This window comes from Phyllostomus hastatus, unplaced genomic scaffold, assembly GCF_019186645.2.
Source record: "Phyllostomus hastatus isolate PE091 unplaced genomic scaffold, TTU_PhHast_1.1 phas_scaffold_55, whole genome shotgun sequence".
Classification (NCBI taxonomy): Eukaryota; Metazoa; Chordata; class Mammalia; order Chiroptera; family Phyllostomidae; genus Phyllostomus; species Phyllostomus hastatus.
In genome coordinates, this window is record NW_025334035.1 from 13952771 (window position 1) to 13970421 (window position 17651).

The 17651-nt window shown below is 57.5% G+C and overlaps 1 protein-coding gene across 3 annotated transcripts in view; it reads right to left on the minus strand.

Moving 5' to 3' along the window:
• The window catches only part of RAI1 (retinoic acid induced 1), a 107015-nt gene that overhangs the window by 73199 nt on the left and 16165 nt on the right, over positions 1-17651 (minus strand). The window contains exon 1 of one of the 3 annotated variants that reach the window (XM_045824131.1): positions 14715-14773. The exons of the other annotated variants lie outside the window; for them this stretch is intronic. The gene's annotated coding sequence lies outside the window, so the exon portion shown is untranslated. Of the gene's footprint in view, positions 1-14714; positions 14774-17651 lie in introns of those variants that run through there. 3 annotated transcript variants of the gene reach the window in all.

The following is a 17651-nucleotide window of genomic DNA, read 5'->3' on the forward strand; positions in this document are numbered from 1 at the left end:
AGAGATTTTTTCTCACCTCTGCCTCGTACAGAGCAGGTGCTCAATACGCATTTAGCCAGTGAGTGAAGAAAGTGGTAGTGCCCAGGTTCAAGCTTGGGTATGCGTGGCCCTGAAACCCTTGCTTGTTCTCTCAGACTCTACTGGCAGGACTCCATGGGACCACGGTGGGGGCACGTGCACACAGCAGGTGCTCCATAAATACCCAGGGGACCGCCAGCAGGGGATGCTGCCTGGCTGGCAAGATCCCTGCTCAGGCCAGCGGTCTGACTACACCACCCACCATAGGATTCCTAGTCTGGGCCAAGCGGGGAGAGGGGATCCACCCCCCTTGTTGACTGGTGGGAGAGTTCTATGGGGCAGGGCAGGGTGCTCACGGGACTCAAAGGCCCAGTGTTCCTGGTGAGGTGTGGCTGTGTTCAGGACAGCCTGGGCCTGGACACGGTACCCCTTTTTGGCCTATCTGAGTAGCTGTTTTCATGCAAAGTATGTGTCCGAATGCTACTCTAGGGTTAAACAACAAACAGGAGCAGGGGGGACCCCAGACATGGGCTTCAGGAGGGCAGGCAAAGAGGTCAGCTGGGCTGCCAGGTGTTGGACTCAATGACAGGCCACCAGGGACAGGGGTTACCCAGTGGCCACCCAGGTGGAGAGGCATTCGGACTTCAGGTGCCTGGACTCTACCCATCAGACCAGGCTGGTGCCACTGAGATCCAGATGTTGTGTCCAAGCTCAGGCCTGGTCTGGTCACCGCAGGCCCTCCTCGCCTTGGGGCTCTGTGCTCTCCAAGGAGAAGACAGGGCATCAGGCCCCTCACTTGCAAGAATGAAGCCCTGGGGTCAGAGGGGGCCAGGCAGGCGGAACGTCTACTCCACATGTTTGTGGAGTAGTCAGCCAGTGATTTCTAGTCTTTCTGCCTCAGATCAGCCACCCTTCCTATTTCAGAGACTGGGTCACTGAGGTCCAGACAGTGGACTTGCCCAAGGTCACAGCTGGAGTCTAGCAGAAATATTCATCCATTTAAGAGCACCAACTATGTTCCAGGCACTGTTCTAAGTGTTGAGGATTTGGAGCTAGTAATGAGACAAAATTTCCAGTCTTTCTAAAAGCTGTGATACTGACAACAAACAAATGAATGAGTAAATTATGTAGTATGTTACATTTAGGTGGAACAGTGTTGTTAAAAAAAAAAGCCAGGGAAGGGGACTTGGGGAGGGCTTTGTTCTTACACTGGGGGCTCAGGGAACTCACACTTGAAACCATTTGAGAACAGACTTGGAAGACTAAAGTGGTGAGGCAGGCAGCTACTTGGGGAGAAACTGTGCAGTTTCCTGGAACAGCAAGTGCAAAGGCCCTGAGGCAGGAACAGGGCGGGACTTCTCAAGGAACGGCAGAGGGCGGTGTGGCTGGAACAGAGAGAGCAGTGGGTGAGTGGGAAGAGGTAAGGGCAGAGAGGTGACAAGGGAGTGAGATGAGGCATCTCTGCAGTATTTTGAGCACAGTAGGGACATGACCTCTCTGAGGTCCTCACAGTATCCCCCTGGCTGCTGTAAAGAGAACTGGGGTGGTACCAGGGCAGGAATGAAGGTGGGGGTGGGTGGGAACAGGCCACAAAGGTGACCTCTGCACAAGTCCAAGCAGGCAGTGACAGGGCCTGGCCAGGGAGGGGGCCACAGACAGCTGAGAAGGCATGAGATTCTGGATGGATTTGGAGGCAGGGCTGACAGGTTCAGCTGATACATCTATCCCAAGGAACCAGAAGGATGGAGCTGCGGTGACCACCTGGTCCTTCCACGGTGAATGATCTGGGGCAGGTTCCCAGGGCTGCTGGGAGGGCGCCTGCTCAGGAAGGACTGACCCCGCCCCTCTGATAGGTTAGTGCCCTTGGGGCCAATCTGTTAGCTTAGCTGCTGAAGAGGCCATATTTCTCTGGGAGGTGCAGGGAACAGTGCCCTGCTCGGGTCATCACTGGGTGACCTGTCAAGTCACTTTCCCACTCCAAGCCTCAGTTTCCCTTTTTTAGGAACATGTTGGGCCAGGTCAGAGGCCAGGGGCCCTGTCTGCCTTCTGTCCCCCATGACTCTTACTGTTCTCCCAGACCAAATGAGTGAATCGGCTGCACAAACTTCCGGTTTGCGAATCGCTCCCTTGCAAATTACCAAGTGCCAGGCCTTGTCGGGGCACCAGGGAGACAGCAGTGAACAAAACCAACAGTGCCTGTCCTCCTGCACTGGCATGGTTACTAAGCAATTCCACCCTGTTCCTCTTCCTCCCCCACCAACACGCTCTAGTGCCCAGCACTTCCTGAGAGCTGGGACACCACGTGAGACTGGGAGCTAAACACTTGAGAAAATGTTTTTCTTTGAAAGCAAAGAACTTGATGTTTTAGCTGGGGGCAGTGGTAGAGCATCAGGATTATGAACACCCAAGTTCCCTTAAATTTTTACAACATTTTCAAACAGCTGGTATGTCTTGTCCCCCATGCTCCCACCCCAGGGGATGGCAGTAGAGGCCAGAGGAAAATCTGAAATCTACCTATTTAGTTTCTGGCCCAAGTTTGGGCAAGAGAAGCTGCTTGGCATCTACCTCTCCGGCCCTGGGTACGGGTGGGGCACATCGCCATCTCTGCCTGGGCCTGGCCCTCAGCCCCAGAAGGGATGGGCTGGACTCTGCCCACCAACGCCTGGGACTGAGACCACTTCTTTTGCTGCCTGCCTTTGATCTGCACAACCTTTGATCTCTACTGCCTGTGGCTTTTTCTGCCATCTGTCTGTCCATCCTTCTTTACTAGACCGTGGGAGACCACCAGATGAGGTCATACAACTTCAGACTCCAACAGGCCAGACCCACTCTCTAGGGACCCTCTTTTCTGGGCTGGGCTCCAGAGGAGGAATCTCAACCTCTCTGTGACCTCTCCCTGCTCGTCCCTGTGGCCCCCCTGCCCATGCCAGGGCAGCCTGCAGGCCCCACCCTGCCACCACTGGCATTCACCTCTCTTTCTCAGCATCTGAGTGCCCTGGAGGATGTTGAACGTGTGTCTCTGAGCTAGGAGGAGGCAAGGCCCTAGGTTCAGAGTGCTGTGTCTGCAAGAAGGGCTGGGGTGTGGGGGGGTGGGGTTGGAATGAATGGAAAGAAGAGGACAGCTGGAAAAGAAGGCAGACAGAGAGATGGGGAGAGGGGGGAGGAGGGTGAGAGATGAGGGGAGAACTGAGGAGAAAAGGAGCAAATGAGGAAGAAGAAATGGGTGAGGAGAGGGGAGGGCTCCAGTGAGACCTGAAGGGGTGGCACCAGGAGCGGGGTGCATAGGGATCCCCGCCTGCATCCTCCAGGTTTGGGGTGGCACTGCCCCTGCTCTGCATTCTCTGGCCAGAGGACACCCCTTTGTTCTGGGCTATGACCAAGGTCACCCACGCCTGGCGTATCTGGCCTGGCTGGGATCATGTCACAGCCATAGAAGCCATTCACAGAGCCACAGCCTGTGTGGCACCCAGCAAGGCCCACAGGGGCCTGTGCCCCCACCTTTTGAGGTACAGCCCAGGGTTCAAACCCACACTCTTGGCCTGGAAGCTACCGAGAAGTTGAGCATTGGTGTGGCTGAGGCTTATCCACTCCCCTGTGCCAATATAGACAGACCCCTGACCCCGGCCACTGACTGACCCCTGCCCTCTGCCATGAATGAACTTCCGGCCCCAGCCGTAGTCTCTAGCCACATACTGTGGACATCTGGCCCCTGCTACAGATAGACCTCTGACTCCAGGCCCAGTCTGAGCCTGAACCCCGACGCTGGCGGAGGAGCACTGTGTGACCATCTCATGGATGCATTCCACCAGGCCACCAGGGACCCTGTCGGAGGCTAAGAGCCACCCCAGCTCTGAGATGAGCAGCACCATCAGCCCTGAACACAGTCTGCACTGAGACTTCAGGGCCACACGGTGACGGAGGAGATCCCAGGCCCCCGGTACTGTCCCCATGCCTGGGCCAGCTTGAGCAGGCCAGACACACACACAGACACAGCCCGAGTCAGACAGACCTGCGCCTGTGCCATGATCAGACCCATGGGTCCGGCCCGAGACCGTCACACACAGGCACACGCGCAGAGACACACTCGGCCTGAGACACTCAGGGCTACCACACAGAGCACAGTCTGGCCCCACCCCCACCCATTCTCACGGGGCCACACAGCCCCTCCGACCCAGGCCCAGTGGGTCCCCAGGCACCTGAGAATGGGAATGATGGCATCCCTGCTCCTCTTCCTCTCCTTCTGAGAGGCTGGTGAACCCTCGGGCCCCTCCCTTGGCCCCAGCAGCCTCCTCTGCTTGCCAGGAGGGGAACCCCACGAGAAGGGAGGGCTAGCGTCGCTCCCTCTCCTCCAAACTCAGGGCTGCTGCTAAGCCCTGGCTTCACAGGGAAGCCCTTGTCACAGTAGATAGGAGCCACCAAGACAGGCGTGAACACACACTCCCCCAGGGGGAACTACCTGGCACACTGTGTGTTCACACACTCACGAGATGACACACGTGTGCTAACATGTGCACAGACACAGGGACATGCACAGACCCCTCTGGGGAAGAGTGTTTGCACGTGCCCACACACACACACACACCTGCCTCCAGTCCTGGGTTCCTTGACCACTGGCTCCCGGGAACTCGGGGGTCTCGGGTGGCTCAACTACTCCTCATAGGACCCCCTCCAGCCCCTTCCCAGCTCAGCTCAGAGCCCCGCAGCCCCTGCCCTGCCCCCACCTGGCAGTACTATGGATGCCAGCTAATCTAGGGCTTCTGGCCCCCAGCCCTGAGCCCCAGACTGGTAAGGACCCCTCAAGTCCCCCTGACCACTCAGCTGCTGCCTGGACCTGGGCAGGGTTGGCCAGCTCCCTCTCTGCTCAGGGAGCCTCCATTCCTGGGACCAGAGAGAAGGAGGCTCAGCCTCAGGGTGGGGGTGGGGGCAGGGAAGTCCCTGAGTCTCAGGGGCCGTTCTGATGGGAAGCCTTTCCTAGGCGGGGATGCCTGGGTCTGCAGGGGCTACCTCTGAAGGATGAGAAGAAAACTGCTGGTCGAAAGGAGGGTTGGGGTGGGACATTCACTGTGCTGTGTGGATTTTTACTAAGTGTATGTATGGGGAGGAGAGGGGAGAGGGAGGGAAGGACAGGGGTAGGGGAAAGAAGGAAGAGGAAGGGAGGAGGGGGAGATTCTTGTGTTTGTACTTTTCCCTCTGGTTTGGCTTCATCCCAAAATTCCCTAATGGAACCCAGGTGACGGTTCCCTGGGTCGTGGGGGTGGCACACAAAGATAAAGAGAGTGTTAACTCTGCCAAGCACTTCCCGGGGGTCCTCCCAGCAGTCCTTTGAGGTGGGTGTCCTTTGCCCATTTTAGAGATGTGAAAACTGAGGCTCAAAGAGCAGAGGAGAGAGGCATGAGCCGGAGTGGTTTCGTGTCGAGCCTGAGCCCCTGCCCTGCCTTGTGAACTTCTCACAAAGGTGTTCTTGTTCCCTGTTAGGCCTTTGGCCCAGCTCAGGGCAGCCCGGAAGGCATGTGTGTGGAGAAAAGAGGGAGACTCCTGGCTTCAGCCACCCACCTGGGAGATGAGGTCATGGTTCCTTCCCTCCCCATACACCCTAAACCAGGAAAGATGCTGCCCTGCCATCCCCCCAAGCAAGCCTAGCTCTGTGGCATCCTGGCTGTGTGTCCCCAGGAAGCTCCATGCCCTCTCTGGGCCCAGTTGCCACAGCTGTAAAGAGGGCTAATGCTTCTGCTCCTGCTTAAGCTCCCAGGGAGGCGTTGGCGGAGGGGGTGTGGTATGGGCAGGAAAGCAGACTTCTAAGCCATGTAATGTCTCTCTCCCTAAACTTAGCAAAGAGCTCACAGTCTGAGACCAGAAGAGGCATCTGTGAGAGCAGCTATGAGGGTCCTTCACTGAGCGGGCCAAAGCCAGGTCCAACCAACCACAGTCAGTGTGTCCTTCCAGTCCTGTTCCCATCCCTGCTGTGGGGAGAGGTTGCTGGTTGGTCAGTTTTCGTACAGAACCCACACAACTCCCAAATTGTGTGGCAAGAGCCACACCTAGCTGCCTCCCATCACACTTGAGTCTCAGTGGTTTCACTTTTATTTTTTTAAGATTATTTATTTATTTTGAGAGAGAGAGAGAGAGAGAGAGAGAGAGAGAGAGAGAGAGAGAGAGAAACATCAATGTGCGGTTGCTGGGGGCCATGGCCTGCAACCCAGGCATGTACCCTGACTGAGAATCAAACCTACAACACTTTGGTTCCCAGCCCGCGCTCAATCCACTGAGCTACGCCAGCCAGGGCTTCAGTGTTTTCACTTTTAAAATGGGAGGACAGCAGGGCCAGGTGGTGTTGAGGACGGATGGAAACTGGTAGGTGAAAGCCACCGGGGTTTGCTACATTGTGAGCTCTCGACAAGTGTTGGTTAGTCTGGGGGTCATCATTCCCTCCTGGCCCATGGAGAGCTGAGTTCCCACCTCTGGGGCAAGTATGAAACCCTGACTTCATGGTGCTGGTCTGGACGTTTAATTTGGAAACGCCACGTGGTTGTGTTGCTGGGGTGAAGGCCCGCTCCACACTCTGCCCCCCGTGTCCAATGACGAGACACACGTGTGCTCTGGGCGATCAGTCCCTGAGTCCTTTTACAGCCCCTAGAGGCCAAGTGAGGGTTGGGGTGAGGAGGGGCCTGGTGCTCTTGCTACAGACCCAGGAACTGGGGCTCAGAGCAGGAGCTGAGGAGGGTAGAAGCAAAAGGAAGACAGATTTCACCTCCATATAAGGAAGAGCTCGCTGGCAGGCACAGCTGCCCAGAAATGGAATGAACGAGCTGCCTTGGGCGGCAGTGAGTGACCAGTGGCCCAAGGGGTGCAAGCTGAGGGAGGTGGTCTTAGGGTGGAAAAGTCAGGCAGACAGCTCGGACACTACCCAGGGGAGGGCCGGTGGGACCCCCAGTTCTGCAGCCTTGTGAGCAGGGCCATGGCTGCGGAAGGTCTGTGCTGGGGGCCAGAGCAGGGGCCCCTGCCCCGCAACAGCCCCGCAGACAGAGCTCCAGAGCTGCGGCGGGTGGGAGCGACCGCGCCTCCGAATCAGTTTCCTGCCCACCCTCCCACCGGGTCACAAAGCATTCATTTTATAGAGAGGAATACCTACATGTAGTCTTTAAAGTTGGAACATATACAGAAGTGCAAAGGAAGAAAGGAATCCAGGCCCCTCCTCTCCCGGTGACGGTTGCTATTGCCTCCCATCTTCTCTGTGTGCATCTATTTTGGTTAGAAATCCTGGTGGGCTCTAATTTTTTTTTATTGAGATACAATTCATCCTTTTCAAGTGGTTTTGGTATATTCACCCAGTTGTGCAACTATAGCCACCACCACCTAATTTCAGAACCTTTGCCTCCTCTACAAAAGGAGCCTCTCCCCGTGAGCAGCCCTGCCCACTCTCCCCCACACCACAGGCCCTGCCAGCCGCCACTACTGCCCAGTGAGCGTAGTCGCCGCTTCCCAGCCTCCCTGTGCCCACCCCTGTCCCCTTCAGCCCCTGTGCTAGCCAAAGGGAGCCTGCCAAAGCCCAAGTGGGGCCACATCCTCCCCTCCCTCAGAACACTCCACGGCTCCCACCTCACACAGGAGTTAAGACCAAACTCACACCTGGGCCTCCAGTCCCCTGTGCACTCTGAGCCCTGCTGCCTATGGCCTCGGATCTTCCCACTTTCACTGAAGCTCCCTCTGCTCTGGCCAAGTGGGGCTCTTCGAACAGCCAGCAGGCTCCAAGGCCGCCCCTTCTCCCTGGAGCATTCTTCTCCCATCGTCCACCCAGCTTTCCCTGCCCCCAAGCTCTGCAGCCCCATTTCTTCTCCATAACACTGTCACCTGACAGACCCTCTGTCCCCTGACTTCTCCCCACTAAGATGGCAGTTCTGTCACTCAATGTCTTGTTCACACCCAGTGCAGAGTTACACCTCATTGAATATTTGTGCTGTTTCCAGTAATATAAACAATATGCAAGGAGCAATGCAAACCCAAGCCCTCACAGATCAGATATTGTGAACTGGCAGCCCCCTGCCTGTGCACATACTCAGTTCAAACCGCTGTGCCTTTTATTAATTGAACCAGGGGCGGTCACACAAAAATCCAAACTCCTGCTTCTCTTGAAAACACAGCTCTGGCCATCCAGGGCTGCACACCTGCATGACGACCATCAGCAGGCACTGAAGGGCTGGGCCTGGGGGCACTGGTGCCCTGGCTCTGGGGTCGAGGGCTGCCTCTGCCAGGTGGGCCCTTCACAGGCAGGAGGCTGTGAGGTCCTAGGAGGGGAATGTTTTGTTGCCCCTCAGAGACACCCAGATGTGCCCCCCAGGGGGACGGCTTCCCTCCAGGAGTGGTTGGAGTCCTCCCCTGTGGATGCTCCGTGCCTGACCCAGCCCACCTCTTACCTGCCTTTCCTTCCCAGGCTCACCAAGCTCCCTGTCACCCCTTGCAGCCACTGTGCCCTGTGCCTGCTCTCAACTTTATCCTTGTCTTCTAAGAGGCTCCCTAGGGCCTGTCCAGGGGCCTGGACGTATCTTGTGAGCTAGGAGAGGAAAGGGGTATGACCTCCCCCGCCCCCAGCTCACTCAGGCCAAGGAGGCCCTTGGGAAGTTTTGTTGAAGAACTGAATGAACAGCACCCACCCTGAGAGCCAGGAGGAATTAAGGGATAACACATGCGCCTAGAATGGTCCAACTGAGTCACAGTGCCCGCACACACTTGTTAATCACCTGAGTGCGCCAGTGCGGGTGATGCGCAGAGGCACGATGAGAGAACAGCTGGGGGAGGCCTGCAGCGGGGACACAGGCCCAGAGAGAAGGCGGGAGGGCTGGAGCCCCGGCAGGAGCGGCAGGAGCGGCTGCAGTTGGGTGTGTGAGTGTGCGCGTGCGTGCGCACCCACGCTGGGGAAGGAGGGGCTCCATGGTGGGCAGTGTTCTCCTGAGGCCTCAGTCCCACCTGCACCCAGGCCTCCCAAATCAGCAGCCTCTCTGACCGCACAGCCCAGCCCTGCCCCCCACCCTGGGGAGGTTTTCTGGTGCTTCCTGGGCCGTGCCTTCCCATCCATCAGGATTTCGCTGCATTCCTGTGAGTCATTCTCCAAACAAACCCAGGGAGGGAGAGGAGGGAGGCAGAGGGGAGAGGGAGGCTGGATGCAAACCTGGCCCTGGCTCCTCCCACTGCCTGCTCTCCCACTCTCATGCATGCTTGGGGCCCCCACCAGGAGAGCTCTGGAGTAAGTGTCTGGTCAGTCTGTGCCATGGACTTGCTGTGTGACCTTGGGCAAGGCCTTTGCCTTCTCTGGGCCTCTGGAGAAAATAACCCTGAAAGACCCCACCTGCAAGGTGCATGAGCTTCTGAGGGGACTGTCAGTCTCCAGTGAGGCAGGGACAGGGTTGAGAGGGAAGATGTACCCTAATGTCCTTGAAGCAACCTCTGCCCACTTCCTTGTCTCAGGTCTCCCACCTTGGAAATGAGGAAAAGGCACGCCCTCAGCAGGCACAGGGGACAAAGGCACATCTGCCAGGTGCAGGTGGGCAGTGGCCAAAGCACAGGCAGACACCTCATGCCAATCCCAGGGCCCAGGCCGGCTGCCGGCCTCAGCCCAGGGCCATCAAGGCCTGTACTGAGGCCAGCCTGTACAGGCTTTTCCCAGGCAGAGAGAGGTCCAGAATGGGAGGAGAGCCTCGGATGGACCCTGGCTCTGGGGGTAGGGGAGGAGACCTGCTGAAAAATGGAGAAACCCCCACACCGGCAGTGAGGAGGGAGCCTCTGGCTGCGGCGGGGGAAGGGGGGTGAACATGCATGTGTGTGCTCACAGGACAGCTCCCCAGGAGTCAGTGGCTGTTTTTCCGTGAAGAGCTGGCTTCTGAGTCACCGTCACTGTGCCTCCACCGCTGACTGGTGGGTGTATGCAACAGCCCAGTCCCTGTGTGTGTGGGTCTGTATGTGCTCTTGTGTCCTCAGAGCCCCAGAGCAAGTGTGTATCTGACCGTATGGCCAAGGGCTGGCTGGCAGTGGAGGGCATGAGAAGGGGGTGTGGGTGTCCAAGAACATGCCTTAGCAGGGTGTGCGGGTGTGCCCGTGTGTCTGAGTGTGTGTGTGTGTGTGTGTGTGTGTGTGCCGCCGCAGCAGGCTGGCATCCAGGAGTGAGTGTGTGTACAAGAGAAATTCCTCCTGAAACACCAGCTTTGGAACTGCCTGCCCTGGCCTCTGTCATTCTCTCTGGCTCCCCGCCCTGGTGGCTGCACCCATACATGTGCATGCCCTGAGCACAGACTGCTAAGACTGGGAGCAAAGCTCCAGGCTTCTCCCATGCACATGCCCTCACACATTGCTTTGGACCTACTACTAGGATTCGGTTCACATAGCCCAGGCAGTGTCCAGTAGGTCACAGATCAGGCCTGGAGGCCGTAGCTGGGCTGGCAAAGGCAGATCAAGGTTGCAGTGAGGCCAGGAGCTTGGAAGGATGTGGGAGTGGGGGAGGGGAATAGACCCAGGGCCCTGGAGGAAGGAGACCTGGGGGACAGCCAGAGGGTGCTTGGCAGCTTCTGCAGGCTAGGACCGGAACACCCCACAGTGGCCTGCATGTTGGGGTGGCGGAGGGAGGGTCGGCTTACAGGCACAATGGGACAGTGGTAACCAGAGCTGAAGGCCAGAAGGTGGGTAGGGCCTCTGGAGGGTGGGTGATGAGAAGGAAGTCAGGGCCGTGGGCACCTGGGGGCAGGGAGGGGCATTTCTGAGTGTGTGAGAGAGACCAACACAGGGAGAGACCAAAAGGAGCCTGCCCCCAACACACCACCTGTGGACAGCACAGAGGCAGAGGAGGAGGCAGCATGCAGTCTGAGAGCCCCAGTCAGCCCCCAGCCCCACCTCTCCCCTGCTCAGACCCAGCTGCCTCCTCCAGGACGGCCCGGGCCCTCCACACATGGTCACTATCCTGACAGCGGCTCTGGGCTGCTCCCTGCCCTGCTCCCGAAGCCCCAGGCTTCGGGCCCTTCTTCCAGTAGGAGCCCCTTTCGCTTCCCACCAGGAAGACAGGGTGGCTGGCCTACTCTGCCTCTGGCAGCAGCCCGCAGGGAACCCTGACATAGAGTGCCCCCTTTGTACCTGAAATGGTGGCAGCAGGGTCCCCCGGCACAGGGCCAGATCCTCAGCTCAGCCAGTACAAAGCTGGGGTGTCTGGGTTGTTTCCATGCGGGCTTAAGCTTCTGAGCACAGAGAACAGGCTCCAGTCAGTTAACTGGCACACGGCCCGGGCAGGCACCTGGTCTCTAGACGCTGGGCCACTGTACTGTGCCCCTCACCTTGTCCAGAGTCCCTCAGTTGTTAGAGGAGAGTGTATGGGTAAGCAAAGGCCACCATTGGGGGGTGGGGACACAGGCATATGAAGGGTCCCTGAGCCAAATGTGGTAAGTGGCAAGCTGCCTGGGGAGGTCACAGCAGCCATGAAAGGAGGGGGAGAGACCCCAGGAGCACTAAGATCTCACCCTTCTGTTGTCCACTGTGGTGGGGGGGTCTCACTGGGGCCCCAGCCTCACTCTTGAGAGCAGCCCAGAGGGGAGGACTGGACCGGAGAATGTGGAAGTGAGCTCCTCCATCCAGTCTCGGCTGAAGGGTACTTGCATTGTTGGAGAAACAAGAGGCTTACTGAGCTTCCCAGAGTTCATCAAGGAGAGCCCCCCACCCAACCCTGCTGCCACCTCCAGGGCCGTACATTCTTGGAGAGGACCCACAGGCTAAGGGGTCACTAGGGGGAGGCAGTTGGGCAGCAAAAGGGACGGAGCAGAGGGGTGGCAGGGGCAAGGCCTGAGAGGTCAGCATGCCTACTCCTCCATTTTGGAGGGATGGGGTCTGCCTGACCCACACAGCTGCAGCCTCGGAGGCCTGGGTCGGGCTGCAGTGCCTGAGGGCCCTGGAACCTTCCCCTGATCTCCATGCTCTGTCTGGCCTCTCAAGTCCCCAGGAGCCCGTGAGTCCCTGAACCTGCTCAGGGCAGGCCTCAAGTGGCTTCCACCCAACTCAGGATGAAAGCTAAGTCCTAGCCGTGGCCTAAAGGCCTCTCGTGAACCCTCTCTCTCACCCTACTGCAGTCACACTGGCCCCTTCACCATTTCTGCAACCTGCGAAGCAGGTCTGTGCCTCGGAGCCTTTGCCGAGCCCCTCCCTCCGCCCGTGGTGCCCTGCCGCTAGACAGCCGCACGGCTTGCCTACCTCCCTCAGGTCTTTGGCTGTTCTGACTCCTCAGTTTAAAACTGCAAATATCTCTTGACTCCTGAGACTCTTCCCTGCTGTGTTTTTCCTCAGTACATTTACCACCTTCTCACACCCTGTATAGCCCTTCACCAGAACAGAAGCTCTACCAGGGCAGGGATCGCTGCTTTGCTCGCTCACTGCTGCACACCTAGAACAGGGCCCGGCACATGGCAGGGGCCCAGTAAGTGTGTGTGGAATGAGTGAAACACACCATTATTCAAGACAGGAAAGCCTCCCTTTGAATGGTGAAATCTTTTTTAAAAAAAAGTCTTCCTTGCAGAAGTTTCGATTCTTTTTTTTTTTCCTAAGAAGGCACAAGGAAGAAACACATGCCACCCCCTCTCAGCTTAGGCCTCACCCCCAAATTAATGGTTTGTTCTTAGGTGGGAGGGTGGTTCTCATCTTCTTCAATGTTCAGTCCACCAGCCAACCTGCCTTCTGGACGTCTCCCCGGGCCATCACTCAGACACCGACTCCACCCTGATTTCCCAAACTGTCCCCAGGCACTGTGTGGTGTGTCTGTCTGGCCCACCACTCCCGCAGGCTACTGGCGCTGCCCACAACCACTGGCCACCCAGGCCTGAGCTCTTCCTGCATCTGCGCCTCAGCCCAGCCTGCAATCTGGTCTCCCTCCCTCCAACCACTTGTCTTTCCTTTTACCAATGATTCCTCCTCATTGCTGAGCTCAGAGCACTGACCCAAAGGGCAAAGTCTCCCTCCAGCTTGGCCATTACCTGGCCCCATCTCTGCTGGCCAGACCCAACTGCCCAGGTGTCTGCCACTTCTCAGCCTATGCTCAAGCAGGACCCACTGCCCTGAATCTCGTTCCTTCCCTCTGCGGGGCTCTGCAAGTCTGACGCCCACCCTGCCCTTTCTGTGCCTCACCTCTGAGCCCCGCAAGGGAGGCCAGCCCTACCCCATTCTGGGCCATGCCCTGTTACTCTGCAGAACAATCTCCAGCTCCCCACCATCCTGTGGGCTCCTGTGGGCCTCCGAAACAGGTACTCAAGAGATATTTGCTGAACGAGTGAATGAACGAATGAAGTACACAAATCAGTGAGAAGGTGAATGAGAGAGTAAGAGTCTGAGTAGAACAATTCTAGAAGTAGGTCAGTCATGAAGTCTCTTTTTTTGCCAGGTCCCCTCTGCAGCCCCTCGCTCTGTGCGGGCCTTTGACAGGGGTCACACTCGGATAATATGCCCAACAGTCAGGATGGGCTTTGCAGCTGTAACAAAACCCTCAAATTTCAAGGGCTTAAAACAACAAAGGTTTGTTTTCCGTGCACACTGCACATCCATTGAGTTGACAGGGAGCCTCCGCTCACTGAACAGTCACATCTTGGGCTGCCTAGGGAGAGAGTTCTGGCCTCTCTGAGCAGAGAAATGCTCTACCTGGGAGAGACACAGATCTCATTGGCAAGCACTCATCACGTGACTCCACCTGCCACAAGCTGTCCAGGAAGCACTGTCCTACCACGGCTTGGGAGCATGAGGAACTGAGAATTTTAGCCCAAAGTCCTAACAACACCTCTAATAACACCCACAGCCATACAAACCACAGAGGCCATGTACTGAGTACTTCCTGTGCTCTGGACTTGAAGTGGGGTTTCACTTAACATTCCTGGCATTATTCTGAGGCCAATACTTGAACCAGTATGCCCATTTCCCAGATAAGACAACTGAAGCCCAAACAGCAAAGCACTGCCAAGGTCACACAACTTATAAGTGCTGCCAAGGCTGGAGCTCCCAGTAGTGTGATGTCAGCCCTCCTGCACCCCACTGCCCAGCAGTCTCTCAGCTTCCCCTGCCAGGCTGGCTGGGGGTCAAGGGCTGCCTGTGCAGACAAGGAATCCCCATGTGAGGGCCACAGTGACTGCCCCCTGCCCCCTGAAAAAAAGCCTCCTCACCCTGCCCCATCCCATTCCCAGACCTCTCCAATAGGGCCCCAGAGGGGACAAGGCCAGTCCCAAACATTACTCAGAGAAACTGAGGCTCAGAGAAAGCAGCGATTTGGCCAAAGTCTCATGGTGGGGCTCTACAGGACTGAGATGAGACCACAGGTCTGTCCACTGTGGCCTGACTGTCCCCCACTGCCATGGCCACACTGGGGTTCCGGGGAGTGCTCAGCCTCAGCCAGGGCCCCTCAGCAGTGGTGGTGGTCAGGTCCACTCCACCTTCCTAGCACGTGGGTCCACAGAGGAAGTGTCTCCAGTCCCTGGCCCAGCAAACCTGTGGTCCTGAAGAGCTGGGATGTGCAGCCTAGAACCTCAGTGCTCCCAGGAACAGCCCGAGAGACGGAGGGAGGTGCGTCACTACTCCAAGGTTTCACATCTAGGATGTCTGAAAGCAAGACCGGGGGGCCTTCAGAGAAGCCACAAGGGGTCTGTGGATATTGGCATGGCACAAAAGGAGAGGTCAGTGGAGGTGAAAACACCCACCTGGAGTCAGATCCCAGCTCTGCTCTGTGGCCTTAGCTTCTCTGGGCCTCAGTTTTCTCATCTGTAAAATGGGGTTGTGATTAAGAGTACAAATGGCATACCCAATACCTGACATATAGTAGATACTCAACAAACACTGTGGCCTTTGATTGTTACTTTTTTTTTTTTTTGCCCAGCAACCCCACCATCAATCTGAGCACCAGACTATGATTAACATCTTTCTAGAGCTACAGGGGGGCACCCACACCAGAAAGGACCCTGATTCTGGTGGCCAAGAAAATGCACTTCTCCCATGTGGTTCCTCCTGAAGGCTCCCTGCCTAGGTGCTTGGTCAGAAAGAGCTCCCATGATGCATCCAAAGCCCCGGTTTGGAATCTACGTTCCCAGCAGCACCTGACTCAGAGTGGCCAGCCCAGCCCATCAGCCCAGCCTCCTCTGAGCCCATTCTTTATCTAGAAGCCCGGAATCTCCAAGTCTCCTCACTCTCACCTCTCCCTTCCCCTACAGCTCCTGGGGGTGGAAGCAGAGAGGCAGAGTGGGGAGCTCTACGCACAGCTCACTACCCCAATCGTCCAGTCTGAAAATACTTATTGAGCACCTACTCCATGCCAAGTGCTGTGCCGATGACCACGAGAGTGACAGGATTGAAATGGGCATGGCCGCACCATCCCTTGGGCCCGCAGCCTGAAAGGAACACAACAGGCACCAGTGGTGCAGCCCAGCACAGTGGTTATAGACACAGGCTTTGAACTTGTACAAACCTGCATTCGAGGACCAACTCTGCCCCTTCCCAGCTGAGTGACTTTGGGTATGGTGCCTTACCCACATGGGCCTCAGTGTCTCCATCTGCAGAATGAGATAGTACCACATTCACCTCATGGACAGTAACAGGCTACTGAGTCCCAAGAGCTTTACGCAGAACCTGGCATGTAGTAGCTGCTCAACCCATGTGAGCCTCATTCCTTGCCCTGACTGGCTAAGGGCAGAGCCCGAAGGCATGCCAGTGGAGACCTCCCCCCAGGTTTCCACCACCTCATTAATCAGGGAGGACTGTCCACCCGGCTGTGATGCCACCTGAAACCCCTGGCAGCCTGCCAGTTCACCTCCATCTCGTCTGCAAGGACATCTGGGGACAGGATGGAGCTTGCCAAGTTCTGGCTGAAAGCCAGGCAGGCTGGGACCCCAGCAAACCAGAAGGGGCCCACCCAGCAGGCCTCAGTGACACTAAGCCACACAGGTCATTGTGACCTGCCCACAGCTGCACACGCACAGGCAGCCCATAGGGAACTCCTGAGGGCTGGGCTGGTGGGCGGCAGCCAGGCCGAGGCTGGGCGGTATCCTGAGGGCAGCGGGTGGCATAAGCCTGCTTGTCATCAGAGGGTCTAAGTTTGGCCCTCTGGGCAGCAGGCAGCCACTGAAGGCTGTTGGGGGGCAAAGGGACCTCTGTCTGCCTCTCTAGCTTCATGCCTCACCGTCCTCTACTGAGCTCAAGTGTCTGTGGCTGTTACTCCCACCCCCACTGTACCAGGCTGCATTTCGCCCAGGCCTTTGCTCCAGCTGTCCCCTACCTAGAATTGTGTTCCCAGCTGATTCTCTGGAAACTGATTTGCTCATGTCTGCCCCTTTCTTCTGGGCTGAGCGTAGAAGCCCCTGCCAACCTGCCCAGCCTGGGCTTGAAGACAGTCCTCTGCTTCCTCTACATCACTCCGTCTCATGTTAGAGGACAAGCGCTGCTTTCCAAGGCCGCCTCGCCCAGGCCGAGTCCTGGGAGGCAGAGCGGGGCTCCCTGCCAGTGGTCTCCAGGAGGACATTGCACTTTGCTTTAGGGTTCTTCCTCGGAGATGGCACAGGGAGGTGACGCAGGAGCCCATTTGGAGAGACGGTGTGGTTGATGCAGACCAGAGGGGAGGAGGGACCGAAAGGGGCAGAAAGGGGTGCTGAGGCGGGGGAGTGGAGAAGGGAGGGGAACAAGGATGGGGCCATCTTGGAGAAACCCCATGACAGTCTCACCTACTCCCTCTTCCCTTTTCTCCTTCTCTCTGAAGAAAGGAAAGGGGTGAGAGGGGAGGGACTGAGGGAGAGACAAGAGGACGCAGGCCCATTGAGCCCAAGGCCCCACCTAGTGGTGCACATGGTTGGGGGGGGGGCGGAGAGCACGGGCAGATCCCACAGGGAGTCCTCACCTCGAGGCTTTCCTGAGGCTCCCATCACTCCCCACCACTGCCTGGCTGGTCTGTGTGGAGGGCTCAGGGCAATACTGTGGCCCCAGCCCTGGGCCTTCCCAGGGTAGTGCAGAGAGGGGGCATTCAGACCAGACTGTCCTCAAGGGACTATGGGGACAGGGCATAGGGCACACCCCTCAGCCTGGGCTGCTGCACTCAAGGGAGGGACCAGATAGATCCCAGAGGGACAAAGGCTCCTTTTGGAGGGGCAGGGATGGATTTTCAAGAGGGACAGGGGGCCCTTGTTCCAGGCAGTGGGGACAGCTTCTGAAAGGCCTCTGGTGACCTCTCAGAGGTCACATTGGATGCCCTCCAAGATGCCTGTCACACACTGAGTGATAACCATGACTACTGTTGGTACAGAGCAGGGTGGCACCAGGTAAGTGGGCAGCAGCTAGTCCCCAAGCACCTTGAATGCCAAACCAGAGACTACCAGGGCCAAGAGGCTGCAGGAAGGGTGATACCTTCTGTGAAGGACCCCGCCCTGCCCCAGAGCGCCGCTCCCCGCTAGCTCTGCACTCAGAAGGTGAGAGGGGCTGGGCTGAGGCCAGCAGGGAGGCTTAGGCCACCCCTGCTGCCAGGCCTGCGTAGGTACAGTTAAACCCACCCCATGACCACTATTAAGCATTAAAAAGACCCTTGGAATGTGGTACCACCCCTGCAAAGGCAGAAGGCAAACACAGGAGGGGCAGTGGGGGTAGCCACCTGAGAGCTG